The sequence below is a fragment of the Brassica napus genome, chromosome C4, assembly GCF_020379485.1.
Source record: "Brassica napus cultivar Da-Ae chromosome C4, Da-Ae, whole genome shotgun sequence".
Classification (NCBI taxonomy): Eukaryota; Viridiplantae; Streptophyta; class Magnoliopsida; order Brassicales; family Brassicaceae; genus Brassica; species Brassica napus.
Window position 1 is genome coordinate 40,822,369 of NC_063447.1, and position 15,903 is coordinate 40,838,271.

The window sequence follows — 15,903 nt, forward strand, 5'->3', positions numbered from 1 at the left end:
TCATCTGCTACAAGATTGATGGGCATTAAAACAGATTATAATTTGGCTGAAGACTGTGTGGATGCGATTGCTGATTTTGTAAAAGGTATTCTACCCGAGGATAATGTAGCTCCTGGTTCATACTACGAGGTTCAGAAACTCGTAGCTGGTCTTGGTTTATCGTATCAGGTAATAGATGTATGCAGCGACAACTGCATGATTTATTGGAGGGTGGATGAACAGCGGGTTACATGCAAATTTTGTGGAAAGCCTCGTTATAAAGATACAATTGGAAGAGTTCCAGTGCCATATAAAAGGATGTGGTATTTACCTTTGACGGAAAGGTTGCAGAGGTTGTATCTGTCTGAACGCACAGCGCAACCAATGAGATGGCATGCGGAGCACTCAACAGATGGTGAGATCAGACATCCTTCAGATGCAAAAGCGTGGAAGCATTTCCAATCAAAGTATCCCGACTTTGCGTATGAGAGAAGAAATGTCTACCTTGGATTATGTACTGATGGTTTCAGTCCGTTTGGCAAGAGTGGAAGACAGTATTCTCTATGGCCCGTCATTCTTACACCATACAACCTCCCCCCAAACTTGTGCTTGCGACGAGAGTTTTTGTTTCTCTCGATTCTCGTTCCCGGACCAGAGCATCCTAAGAGATCACTTGATGTGTTTCTTCAGCCACTAATATATGAGTTGCAACAACTATGGGCTCAAGGTGCTGAAACATACGATGTTTCGTGTAAAGAAAACTTTCAAATGCGGGCAGTACTAATGTGGACAATAAGTGATTTTCCAGCATATGGTATGTTGTCTGGATGGACAACGCATGGAAGGCTATCATGTCCATATTGTCAAGATAACACTGATGCTTTCCAACTAAAGCACGGAAGGAAAACGTGTTGGTTTGACTGTCACAGGAGATTCCTACCACCTGATCATCCATATCGTAGGAGTAGGAATTTGTTTACGAAGAACAAGAGGGTGTTTGACAGTCCACCTCCGGAAATTTGTGGGAAAGATTTGAAGATACAACTAAGAGATTTTGGTGCAGAAAGGACGCCAGAAGTCGGTGGACATGAGCGTTTTCCGGTAGATGCTGTTGGAGAACTACATAACTGGCACAAAAAAAGTATTTTCTGGGATCTGCCATACTGGGAGGATCATCTGCTAAGGCATAATTTAGATGTCATGCATATTGAGAAGAACTTTTTTGACAATCTCATGAACACGATCCTTAATGTTCAAGGTAAAACAAAGGATAATTTGAAGTCAAGACTGGATTTAGTCGATATATGTGCTCGTTCAGAACTTCATGTTGATGAGAATGGTAGGGCTCCTTTTCCCATATACCGACTTGATGCAGCGGGAAAAGATGCGTTCTTTGATTGGATTTCAAACGATGTGGAATTTCCAGACGGTTACGCATCAAATTTGCGTAACTGTATCGACAGAAAGGAAGGAAAGTTTACTGGCTTGAAAAGCCACGATTGCCATGTAATGATGCAGCGCCTCCTTCCGTTCGCCTTCAAGGAAATATTACCACGAAATGTTCATGAAGCAATTGCAGGGATAAGTGGTTTCTTCCGCGATTTATGCACGAGATCAGTGACTCTTGAAGGTATTGAAAATTTGAAGACTAACATAGCCGTGATTCAGTGCAACCTTGAGAAGATATTTCCTCCCTCATTTTTTGATGTTATGGAGCATCTTGTTATTCACCTGGCAAGAGAATTGGAACTTGGTGGTCCTGTGCAGTATAGATGGATGTATCTGTATGAGCGGTATATGTTCCATTTGAAGAAGATGGTGAAAAATTTAAGTAGGGTGGAAGGTTCTATAGTCGCACAGATGATCAATGAAGAAACTTCAAACTTTGCCGAGTACTACTTTCCAGCAGAAGTTCAGACCAAAAACAGAAGACCTGCTCGGCATGATGATAGAGGCGAACGGGCAACATATCATGTTACGGTTCCAGACATTTTCACAGACGTTGGACGACTTAGCGGAAAACCAAAGGACCGTCGACTTACTGAGCAGGAGCGCAGTCATTTGCAAACATATTTGCTCACCAACTGCGAAGACGTTCTTCAATATGAGAGGTAAATAAATGAGCTTACAAATTTTTATTTTAACAAGTTGAAATTTAAATCTTAATTAATTACATTATTGTCATCATATACAGGATTTTCATGGCAGAAAAGCGGTTCGAGTATAGATACGCCACAGAGGACGAACTAGAAGAAATGAAGCAGAGAGAATTTACTGGATGGATGTTTACTTATGTGAGTGCTTTAAACAAATTAAAATATATTTTATCACATATTTATACTAATTCACATTTATTGATATAATATATATATATGTGCTATTAATAGGTGTCTGCTGGTTTGGCCAGAGGTGAAACATTTGACGATTGGATACGTGAGATGGTCGTTGGACCAAACTTTGTTGTGAAGTCATATCCGAGATTTTGTACTCGAGGATATGCATTCACAACTCAGAAGAGGAGACGTTCGAGTACGACTTATGATGCTGGCGTTTGTTCTGCATCAGGAGATGATGTATACTACGGACACATACATGAGATTTTGGAAATCAAGTATTTGGGCATGGTTGGATTGCGCTGTACTGTTTTCTATTGTGATTGGCACGACAACACCCCAGATCGAGGTGTGAGAACAGATGCATTTGGTGTTACATCAGTAAATTCGAGGCGAAAGCTGCAATATTATGATCCTTTCATTCTTGCTTCCCAGGCCGATCAGGTAATTAAATGTTAATTATTCAGAATGATTCATCATCATGTGTATTAATTTATAATTTTTCTAAATGTTACAGGTTTGTTATATCAAGTACCCCCGGGTAAGGAACAGAGATGATCCATGGGTTACTGTTACAAGACTCAACCCGAGAGGCCGAGTTCAGGGAAGTTCTGAGCTGGAAGACCCACTACAACCAAGCACATCCGGCAACTGTAGTGCAGCAGAAGATTTAGCTGGAGTTGGCCTTGTAGTCGATTTAACCGACTTTGGAGAGGAAGCCGTCGTTCACGTAGAGGATGAACCAGTAATTGGAGAGTTTCACCAAGATCCAGATTCAGATTCATCTGGTGATGATGACTCGGAAACAGACTACCATTGAACTTTTTTTTTTTTTTTTTTAAGAAATACCGAGGAAATTCCGAGGAACACTTGATATAACCTCTTTCCTCGGATAATAGTTATTTGGTTTATCTAGCAAGGCAAAGCTGAATACGAATTAAAAGCTACACAAAACACAACCAAATAAAACAAAGAAACCATGTAAAAGAAATACGAACTCATAATTAAGAAACCTAAAAAAAAACTCAGTTCAAAATTAACAGAAAATAAGACCATAAAACGTTAGAATAGAAAAGAAAATAAAATAGCCGGTGATAGCTCCTACTCCTCGTCTCCTGCTCCAGATGTTCCTGCATCGTTGGGTCTCTTGGACCTCTTTCTTACCCTGTGTGTACCACTCGAACCCGAACCAGAGCTGGATGGAGAGTTGTCCCGATGAACTACATCATCCTTTTGGCAACGACACGGCCTGATACGTGAAATGGCAGCCCAGATCTTGTGTAGCATGTCGTTGTTTGTCTTTATGCTCTGATCTCTCCAATGTTGTTGCTGGCGCGAAGTGGCGTTCGGTGGAAGCTCTTGCAGCTTGTACTGGCTGGAGTCTGATGGGAGTAGCTGATGGGGTTGTGAATCATCTGGAATGGCTTGTGCAGCCTCATCTTGTCCTTCTTCATCAACCACGCCCTTGCCTTTGGTCTGATATTTTGGCGTGAAGAAGGATGGCTTGTCTACTAGTGCGGTAGCAGGGGGTAGAAACTCAACTGCAGCCTCTGAAAGTAGAGCAGTCAGGCCGATCTGAGGCAGGTGGCAGTAGAGTGTTTTCTTCGCTCGGTCCTGGAATACGTAGACGTAAGGACCATCCCGATCGATCCTCGAGTGGGGACCAGCTATGAACTCCTTACTTACTAGAGAAATGACATCCAGGTAGTTCCAAGCAATGTTGTTCGATCTGTCCAGTGCTACCTGGTGGTTCTCACAGTCTACACCCACATGTCTAAGGATCCGAGTAATCACTGCACCAAATCCACATGCATTGCTCTTGGATTTGGTTACTTTCCCCTTGTATCCTGCTAAGTTTGCGGCCAGCACCGCTCCCATGTTGAAGGCAGTAGCAGGTGGGAATGTAGAGTTTCCAAATGCCGGTAGCAAATGCCTCACACCTTGGTACAGGAGGCACAACTCCCATTGCGTGACTGATGCGGCTGTGGTTGTCCCGTATAGCAATGAGCCAATGAGGCGTGTCGCATATCTCAGTACTGGGCTCCGGATAAGTGACTCCTTTGCCTGAGAAGATCTATAAACCCCTGTGCCAATCGTTTCCCAGAAGTTCAACAGCTCTGAAGTCCAATAAAGACCATATGTCCTCTCCCCCGCACTCAATCCAAATAGTCCGCAGAGGTCTGTGAAAGATACCTCATAGTATACTTTCTGCACTACGAATGCCAGAAAACCTTCCTGATGGCTATCATCGGGACGGGTGACGTATGCGGATGCTATGAACTGGCGTACCAACTCCGGATAAGTGGGTTCCTTGAGGTTGCATAGTTGGCCTAGACCCATGTTCTGGAACAGTCCTTCAATGTCTGCTTTGATTCCCAATATTGTCATCGTCTCAGGACATGCTAGTTGTGTAGCCGGAACGGCTACCTTCTTCATGTTGTTGTAGTGGGTGGTATCAGACTTATCCCACTTCTTTGGCCTTTGCTTCTCCAGCTGTGACGAACCCGCTTCTTGTGTGTTTTTCTTTGCTGATGTTTTCGTGCGCTTCATTCTCTACAAAATAGAATCATTGCTCTCAACATGGTTATAATCAATTAAGAAGGCAAAGCTGAACATGAAAATGAAAAGCAAAATCGAGTTGTGATAAAAAAAACGAAATTGAAAAAAATTCTCTATCCCTAAATCATCTCAAATCATGTTCCAAACTCGTTGATCACAGACAATTGTGTTCTATTCCATGTTTAAACATCTGTTTCATGCATATTTGATCAAGGAATCAACACGGAAATAAGAAATTCACAAAACCCAAAAAATTGCTCAAGAACACGATTTCAGAATGTGGAGATTCGCGGAGTATACCTGTCTTAGGGTGAAGACGAGTGTAGGAATCAGGTAGAGCTCGAAAAATCAAGTGGAATAGAGCCCAAAATTGTTCAAATCGGATGATTATAGAGAGAGAAAGGGGGGGGGGCGAATTATAGGGGAAATCGGAGGGGATGAGAGTTCTAAGGTTTAGATCCAAAAAAGGTCGGGTTTTGCCTTATAATTCTGTTTTCCGAACACGCATCGATCGATGCGTTTTGTTTCTATAACGCATCGATCGATCACATTCTTACGGCCCGGGCCATCTTGGTAATCGATCGATGCGTTTTTGTTCTATAACGCATCGATCGATGCGTTTTTAAAAAAACATACAAGATTTTCCGAGGAAATTCCGAGGAACAATTCAGATTGTCGATCGATCGATGGGATACTCTCATCGATCGATCACAATCTTACGGCCCGGTCCATCCTAGTAATCGATCGATGCGTTTTTGTTCTATAACGCATCGATCGATGCATTTTTAAAAAAACATACAAGATTTTCCGAGGAAATTCCGAGGAACAATTCAGATTGTCGATAGATCGATGGGTTACTCTCATCGATCGATCACAATCTTACGGCCCCGTAAATCCTAGTAATCGATCGATGCGTTTTTGTTCTATAACGCATCGATCGATGCATTTTTAAAAAAACATACAAGATTTTCCGATGAAATTCCGAGGAACAATTCAGATTGTCGATAGATCGATGGGTTAATCTCATCGATCGATCACAATCTTACGGCCCGGTCCATCCTAGTAATCGATCGATGCGTTTTTGTTCTATAACGCATCGATCGATGCATTTTAAAAAAACATACAAGATTTTCCGAGGAAATTCCGAGGAACAATTCAGATTGTCGATAGATCGATGGGATACTCTCATCGATCGATCACAATCTTACGGCCCGGGCCATCTTAGTAATCGATCGATTTGTTTTTGTTCAAAAACGCATCGATCGATGCGTTTTTTAAAAAAAAATTACGTTTTGAAACCCCAAACACTAGTTCGTCGGAATTTCCTCGGAATATTCCGAGGAAATTTCGAGGAAGAAGAGGGTTTCGTCGGAGTTCCCTCGGAATAATCCGAGGAAATTCCGAGGAAATAGGGTTTTTAAACCGAAAACAACGTTTTGCCGTTTGAATAACACCTATATAACCCTTATTAAGTGTCTTACGTTCATTATGAAGTCAAAAATTTGTTCCTTACCGTATAATTAACACTTTTCCGATTGTATGAACGAAATCTCGCAACATAAGAGAAACACTTATACCTTTTAACGAACGGTAAAGGGAATACTTTCAATTAGTTTTGAAATTTGTTATTTCATGGTTTATGCTCATGTATACAAAGAATCCTCAATGGTATGCATTACAATTGTATAAGAAATGAAATACGGCAAAAAAAATTGATGTTTTGAAACCCCAAACACTAGTTCCTCGGTATTTCCTCGGAATATTCCGAGGAAATTCCGACAGATATTTTACTATCTGTCGGAATTTCCTCGGAATATTTTCATTTTACCGGGCAAATATTTCGCGAAAATTGAAATTAGAATTCCGACGGAATTCCGACGGATAATGTCCGTCGGACCCTAGGTTTTATAACCACGAGCCCCTTCTTCTTCCCCATTTCTCTCTTCTTCCTCTGCGCGACTCCTCTCTTTCTCTCCGGCGATTTCCCCCTGAAATCCGACGATATCTCCGGCGATCTCCCTCTTCTCTTACACAAATCATGTAAGGACCCTATCCCACTCTCTTAGGTTCTATTTGTTAGGTTTTTGTGTAGTTTTGATAGATTTTTGTTAGGGTGATTGGTTAGGATTGTGATTTGGTTGTATAATAGGTTTAGAATTGTGATTTGGTTGAATAATTTGTTTTGTTGAATTGATTTAGAATTTTTTTATAATTTTTTTTATTTTTTGTATTTATAAAATCGATTTTTGTATATAAAATCGATTTTTGTATTTTACAAAACGATTTTTGTATTTTACAAAACGATTTTTCTATATAAATTCGATTTTTTGGATTTTACAAAAAAAATTTCTATATAAATTCGATTTTTTGGATTTTACAAAACATTTTAATTATTAAACAATTTTTATTTATTAAAACTATTTTTTGTTTATTAGAACTATTTTTATATATTTATTAAAAAATTTTAATATATATAAATCTTTTTCTGTGATTAAATTATTTGGGATTTTTTTTTAATAAAAAAAATTAATTTATATATTTCTGTATTTATTAAATATATTTTTTAATTTACAGGTCTCATGATGATCAGACCCGGCCTCGACAGCGTCGTGGTCGTGGTGGTACGGGGAGCCAGTCTCGGGATTCCAGCCATTTTCAGGATTCCCCTTCGCCCCACAGCTCCAACCATACATCTCCCTCTGCTGCACCCGCTCATGCTCCTCTCGCTCCCGCTGCTGCATCCGCTCCTGTTCCTCCGGGTCCTCCGGGAGTGATGAGGGTTGCGGAGTTGGTTCAACAGCCCGGTCGTGACCATCTTCCGTATCTCACTCCGTATCCACATGGACGGGGTCAAACATGGTAATTAAACATTTTTTTTTCTTTAAATTTGGATTCATTATTAACCGTTTGTTCTTTTAATAAGGTTCAACCGATCCGGGAACGGGATCAGCGCATGGATCAACCGTATGATGTACTCGGCCCTCGACAGTGGACATCCGACTTTCACTCACTTCCCAACCGACAAGCAGGTTCTGTGGTTTCGTCAGTTTGCGGTAAGTATTCTAATTTTTTACTTATATTTTTAATCTTTAATATAAATTTTCTACTAATTGTGTTTTTTTTTCAGCAAGAGTTCAACTGGAATTCCGATGAGACGCTCTTTATCTATCACCACTTCGTCCATAAAGTAATGGACAACTATGGGAAGCAGATCCACGAGTGGAAGAAGAAGTGGGAAATCAATAAGGTTCGATTTAATTTATTAAACAATTTTTTAATTTATTAAACTATTTTTTAATTTATTAAACTTTTTCTTTTTTTTTTAATTAAAAGGTCCCAAAGTCGATGAACGATACGGTCTGGAAGGAGTTGTGTGCGCATTGGGATAAGGAGGAGACGAAAGAAACTTCTTCCACCAACTCCACCAACCGCAGGAGCGACCGTAAAGGGAAGGGCATCTACAAGCATAACTTGGGTGCTCAATCTATTGCCACTCTCGGAGATCGCATGGTAAGTTCAACCGCTTTTTCTTCAATTATTTGAGTTTCAGAATTTAAATTTATTGTGCATTTCTTCTAATTTCTAATGTTTCTTTAATTTTATGTTTTTTTTCAAGGCGGAAGAAAATGATGGCGAGCCGGTCGATGATCTCGCCCTAATGAGGAGGGCGTATACCAACAAGAAGACCGGCCAGATTGATGACGGTCTTGTGAGGGACGTGGTCGACCTGGTCCAAACTCAGGTGGTAGACGAAGTGTCTCAGCTTCAAACCGAGGATGACGCTTCGACGGCTTCGACCAACTTGTCCCGGTTTCGAATCAACGAAATCGTTGAATCCGTAAGTTCTTTTTTTTTAAGTTCAATTCATTTATTTCTTGGTTTAAATTTCTAAATTTGGCTTTTTTCTATTCAGTCGGTTCCAAAGAAGAAGGGACGTTTGTTCGGTTTGGGTCGTCGCACCCGGTCGGTTCCTCCTTCTTCTGCACCACCGCCCTTTGTTGATCCAGAAGTACTTACGGCTCAGTTGAAGGACAAAGATGATCGAATATCTTTGTTGGAGACCCAGATGGCGGCTCAACAGGCGGGCTATGAGGCACAGAGGAGGCTGAACCAGCAAATGATGGAGATGATGCAGAGGATGTACCCGAACGAGGTGTTCCCGGACGTGCCAGACCCGTAGTTTTTTTTTCCCCAATCTCGGAATGTTTTATTTTTATTTGTGAAACTTTGAATATTAATTAGTATGATTTCAATTTTACTTTTAATTTCATATTTTCGAATTTAAATTTCAGAAATTTTATTTTTTCAAAAAAATTAATATTTTTTACATTTCGAGGAAATTAATTATATTTTTCACTACATCGATCGATGCGTTTTTGAACAAAAACGCATCGATCGATCCGTTTTTTTTTTAAAATATAGCGAGGGACATTTCCCTCGGAATTTTCCGAGGGACAACTCCCTCGGAAAATTCCGAGGAACGGATCCCTCGGAATATACCGAGGGAACAGTTCCTCGGAATAAACCGAGGAAAAAGTCCGTCGGTATACTCCTATCGATCGATGTATATATGTCCAAACACGCATCGATCGATGAACTTCCGAGGAATTATCCCGACGAAGTTCTACCTCGGTATATTCCGAGGACTTTTCCGACAAACAAGGGATCCTCGGAATTTCCTCGGAAATTTATTTCCTCGGAATTCCGTCGGAAAATTCCGAGGGATTTCAGAGGAAAAAAGAAATTCCGAGGAATTATTTCCGACGACGTGTTTCGTCGGAATTGCGTCGGAATAACGATATTCCGACGAAATTCCGACGATTTTTTCCCTCAGAATCCTTGATGTTTTCTTGTAGTGGTCGATCGATGAACCTTCCAGAGAGCGTTGTCGCACGGGTTTGAAGTGTTCACTAGGTTAAACTAAATCAGCTTCCGCTTGTTTCTAGCAATCCTAGCACAATCTAAACTAATCAGACAGAGAACCAAACTTTTGCTTGCGCCCTACTATCTAAAGGCAATGTCCTAGTTAGCTACTCTAGAATACATGCATTAAGAACAGTTCTGTTGATTAATATTCTTGACATTTAGCAATTCTATATTTTGGGCTAATCCCTCATGAATATCTGAACCCTAAATCTAACAAGAAGAACTACTCAGACATAGCTAAGCAATTCATAACAAAGAGATATGAAAACTGCATAAAATAGAATATAGTAGAAAACTGGAGTTCCAATCACAAATCTCTGTAGGAGTTATTGGATCTTTTCTCTAAACCTAAAACACTAAGTATTTTACTGTATAAAAGTAAGAAAGCGTGTGTTGCCTAGAACAATGACATATCACAGAAATATTAGGTTAAAACTCTCCAGGGGTAATCTGGTAATTCTTGTGGGACTTGGGCTTAAAGTCGGCTGGAACCATTCTGGCCTATGCCCGCTTCACCGTCGATTGATAACACGGAGTGTGTGTCGATCGATTATTGCCTTCGCCCATCGATCAATAGTCATGGTCGATGGTCAGCTACAGATCTTTATCATTTTATCTCCAAAATGCCTTAAAATCATCAATTTCTTCCAAATCACTCCAAAACCTGAAAACATACTAAAAAGACTCCAAAACAACTATAAAGCATTTAAAAACACATATATACCATGGCTAAAAATGGGTAAAATCTATGGTATATCAATATTGCTTCCTCTAAATAATCCATTCAGTATATTCCAGTTTCTGTTGTAGCTCCTCCATTGTTTTGCTTAACCAAGCAATGTTGTTGTGGAGAGCGTAAAAGAGTTTGTCCATCGTTTGGTGCATCTTGTCGTACATCTTATCTTGGTCAGTAATGCCTTTCTTTATTATCCCCATGACCTCATCTTTAGTGTATATGTCCTCTTCTGGCGAAGGTGTAAGTGTATGATGAACTCCATGCATATGAAAACATCCCTCATACCATGGTCTTCTCTCTTGCCTCATCACAATTTCTCGTTGTATGTGGTCCTCATCACCCAAGACCACCTCACTCCTGCTTCAACGCTATTGCTTATCTCATGTGGTCCTCATTGCATTGCCTCATCGCCCAGGACTACCTTTCTTCCCTCTCATTGCCTTGACTCATTGCCGAGACCATTTGTCTTCTGCTTCTTCAATCATAATTGTTGAATAACAAAATCGTATTTTCTCTCTCAAGGATTTGGAACTGACAAAAGGGAAAAGGAGAAAAAAATATATCTCCATAAACAGAAGAGAGAGAAACATGCAGACTCAATTACAGCCACAATTTTGATCATGCTATATACATTTTAATATCTTTGTAATTTTATTGGATTTTTAAGTTTTAAATCAAAATTTACATTTCATCACAGTTTTTTTAAAATTTAATTTTTTTTTATTAAAACTAGAAAAGTAAATGAGGAGTACACTGCGGAATTAAAGTGATTTCTCATGGATTAGCCAAAAATACGGAATTTGCATAAATATATATATATATATATATATATATATATATATATATATATATATATATATATATATATATATATATATATATATTCAAATACCAATTTTAAGGAGGTTTGTCACTAAAAATAGATCTGTTTCAAAGTATGATAGATCTAGCTTCTTATATATAGACACATACTACTCTTCTAAATTTTCAGAATCACATATAGTTCTAAAAAAAAAAAACACATTTACACTACTCTATATTCTAAAGTTCGTAAAACACCTTCATTCTATTTCTACCTTTTAAGATGAGCAAACAGCTTCAAGTCACATTCATCGTTTTAACTATCTTCATCGTTTTCGTGTTAGGTTCGTATCCATAATATTATTTTAATATATTACATAAAAAATTGATTCAAAATAAATTGGTCTTTACACCATTTTATGTTGTTTATAATATCAATTCAAATATGTCAAATATATTTACAGAATGAAATTAATTAGATTTTTAATATATATTTTATATCGATATTAAAAGATGTGGTTATATATTTATTTAATTAACAGAAGTGGTGGGAGATAGAGATAGTGATAGTCAGTTTGGCTGTGAGGAGAGACTGAATATGACTACTGAGGACACTTGTTCGCGATTAGAGTGTCAATTTCAGTGTATTTTGAAAAGAAAGGGGTGGGCCACGTGCTTTAAGGATGCGGACGACCTTTACAAGGGGACCCCCGTTTACAAGTGTCTTTGTGCTTATTTTTGTCCTAAATAATTTCAACAACATTTAAGTCTTATCTACGAGCTTTATAATAGATAGAGTAACAATCATGTTGACCCAATATATTATATATATATATCTTACAATATTAAAAAAAAGGTGATATGTTCAATGGAAAAGCATGCCAAATAAAATTTTAAAATTAACCAATAAAAAATACTCTTTCATGCTAGGTCAATTCTTCTTAAACTTAAAATTGCTTGCAACTTGAAAATGAAATAAAAATGAGATTCTATGGTTGGGCTCAGTTGCTAAGTCCACTAAGAAGATTCTATTGGCTCATATAGGTCCATGTCACGGTTTATTCAGAAACCCCTAACATCCGATAATCTTTGACCGAATCTTTCCATTTTCTTCGTCTTCTCTGTTTTCCTTACTTGTGATATCCGTTACTGAGTCTTCTCCATTTTTGAATGTTAAGCTTATATATATTTCTTTTCCCAGTTTTCTGATTTTGATTTTGTTATATATGCAGATGAACTCTTGATTTTGGTGGTCCTATACCATTTGGAAACGAAGCTTGAGAGCTTCTCAACAATGGATGTCATGTACAGAAACTGAAATATCTCTCTAGGTAAAATTATCAAAGCCTATTCTATCTACTTTTAATCACTTTGAATTCGCATATGTAATGTGATCTGTTGTTTCATAGGTGTGAAGCTTTATCTACGTATCCAAGAACTTATGATCTTTTTCACGTTGATGGTCTGTTTACAAGCCAAAGGTAATCTCAAAACTTTTAATAGACTATAGCCGTGTTCGTTTCATCATCGCGGCGTTAAGTCGCAGCGGCAAATAAATACACTTCGACGGAGAAAAAAAAAACAGAACCGAATGTTAAAATAGACGCTGATGATTATCGGAGATACAAAAAACGGAACGCCGCTGCCGCAGTTAATTTCAGCGTTCGTTTTACTCATTATTAATGGCCGCTGCGACTGAAAACAGAGTTAGAGATGTGTTCACCGGCGTCGTGGGTTATCGTGATTAAAGACTTAAGTTTTGATCGCAGCCGCTAGATGTAGCGATCATGAAACGAACAGGACTTATGAAACTCATCGATGTTTTGATAATTGCTTAAGTAGTGATCTGGTATTACGCAGGTGTGAGATGAAATATGTAATGCTGGAAATGGATAGGATCTTGCATCCTAATGGCTATTAGATTATATGTGAATCAAGCTGTTTAATGGATACTATTACATCGGTTGCAAAATGATTGAGATGGAGCTCCATAAGGAAAAAACAGAGTCTAACTCAGAGAATGAGAAGCTCTTCATTTGCCAGAAAAAGTTGTGGTATTTATCTAGCGCAACGTCTGAAACAAAGTAGTAAAAAACGTACTTTGTGATTACGATAACCTTTTGTTATGAAACCTCTTTACTTTTTATGTATTACTACGATACCATGCGAAGGCTGAAGCTATCATTTTGGCTTTTATAGATTTTAATATTTTATAATAGTAGATTTGATCTCTATCACGTGTTAAATACTCATTGGGTATGTTTTTTTTTTTGAACAACACTCATTGGGTATGTTAGAGCATGTACAACGGTAAAAAATGTGCAATCCTTAGTCAAAATCTTTAATGCTTTTTGATTAAAGAAATATTAAAAGAGGAAGACAAAGTTAAGGATGATCCTTAATTAAGGATTAAAACACCATAGTCCTTAGTGACGTGGCAGAGCTTGTGATGAAATCGATTGTGATCTACCATCTATCTATCTAGATAACGAAGAATCTGAAGAAACTAGAAACCGTCAGATCGGAGAATCTGGAGTGTGGTGGTGACTTACCGGAGATACCAGCGGTGCAGTAGACGAGAGCGAAGATCATACCACCGAAAGCCCAAGCGATGCCTTGGATTCCGACGGACGCACACATGCTCGGTGACCTCTTCACACCCATGACGGTCAACACAGTTATGTAAAGGAAGAGAAACGTGGCGATGAACTCGGCGATTCTGACTCTCCAGAAGGACCACGAAGCAAGCTCGCCGGGCTCGAACAATGGCGCAGGAGGCGGCTCCTTGTAGTCTTTGTCGCTCTGAGACCAGAGCTTGTGATGAAATCGATTGTTCCCGTGGTTATGGCTGGTGTGTTGGGTATTTATGGTTTGATCATTGCTGTCATCATCAGTACTGGAATCAATCCAAAGGCCAAGTCTTACTGTCTGGCTATGCTCATCTCTCTTCGGGTCTCGCTTGTGGTCTCGCCGGTCTCTCCGCTGGTATGGCTATTGGAATCGTCCGCGACGCAGGTGTCAGGTAATTGCAAAAACTATATAGTCTCTTTAAAAAGATCGATTCTTTGTTTCTAGATTGATGATGCTATGTTTAAGTGTTAATCTTGGGGTTATATAATTGGAGAGTGAGTTGTTATTTAGAGCTAAAACGGTTGATGATGGATGACTTTGTTGTTTCTTTCTTGTGCTTCCTCGCTTCTTCCATAACCTTTGATAATAAAAAAAAAGATCTCATTATCAGACGAAACCTATTCAAAACATCGCTAAACTGTAACAGTACTTACCTGAAAGTAGTTAAAGCCATAGTCGCTAAAAATAGCCATACGTTACCAATTTCTTCTATTGTTGCATTAGTGTTTGTATCTAGTTGGAGTTGAGAGAGATGTTCTGTCTTTGTAATGTGGTGTGATTTGTGTATTGCAGAGCGAATGCACAGCAACCAAAGCTGTTTGTGGGAATGATTTTGATTCTCATCTTTGCTGAAGCTACTTGTAATCCTTTGCTACAATGGTTTTTAATTGTATTGCATTGTCAGTTGCTTTCATTTTCGTTGAGATGCATATATGTGGAATAGAGTAACTTATTCTCTCTCTTAAAATTTCAACTTACTAATTCCTAAGGATTTCAAATTAGAAAACATCATTGGAGATACAATTTTGATTAGAATCCTTAACTATTCAAATTAAAATGCTCTTAGCACACTAAGACCACCTCCAACGGCGGTGAGGTTCTAAAGAAAAAAAAGAAATAAATAAATCAAAAATGATATAATTACGGGAAGACGAGCTATTTCCCCACGAGAAGTATCGCATAGCACCAGATGTCTCCCAAAACTATGCCTCGTTCTATGTATCCCCGAGATTAAAGTTCGAAACCTATTTCCCCACCAAAGTAACAATGAACACTTAAACCTACATGATATGAAAGATCGAAATCGCTAACCCCATAAAATTCAATTAGTCGGTTTACTGTATTGAATTAAAACCAAAAGCTTCATAAAACCCACAGTAGACCAATTGATGACCCGATTAAGACCCGATTACCTCTTCTAAACCAATACTTGGAAACCCAGAACCAGTTAACCCTTTAACCCGAGATCCATATACCCGAAAGATTTAACTTAACGATTGAAATCAGAAACCCTAATTCTCCAAATCGCAATTGAGAAGAGAATAAGGAAATTGAAGGTCGAGAACAGAGATTGAAGAAGAGACAGAGTTCGATGGCTTCAGTCGTTGATGTAGATGCTAGAGGTGGTGAAACCTTCGACGAAGAAGCAGAAGAAAGAGATCAGGTTGAAATCGAGCAACTGGTCGGAGAGTTCGTTGACGAGCCTTCCGTTCGACATGACCAGATTCCTGAGAGTGATGACGAAGAAGAGAAAGGCTTGAAGAAGAAGCCCACAGAGGTTACTCACATCAGACGCGGTGATGGGAGTTTGTACAAGAACCAAACATTCTTAAATGGTGTTGCTTTCAAAGACTCTGTTCTTGACTAAAGACAGGCCGAAATATCCAGCAATACAGATATGATAAAGAAAAATAGGGTTCAAGTGTGTTGGTTCTAATG

At 38.8% G+C, this 15,903-nt stretch overlaps 1 long non-coding RNA gene across 1 annotated transcript; it reads left to right on the plus strand.

Annotated features, from left to right (window-relative positions):
• The first annotated feature begins 11,535 nt into the window (after positions 1 to 11,535).
• On the plus strand, positions 11,536 to 14,004 carry LOC125585512. The gene is made up of 2 exons (XR_007322476.1): positions 11,536 to 11,678; positions 11,877 to 14,004. It is a non-coding gene; the product is annotated as an uncharacterized LOC125585512 (long non-coding RNA).
• Positions 14,005 to 15,903: the final 1,899 nt, after the last annotated feature.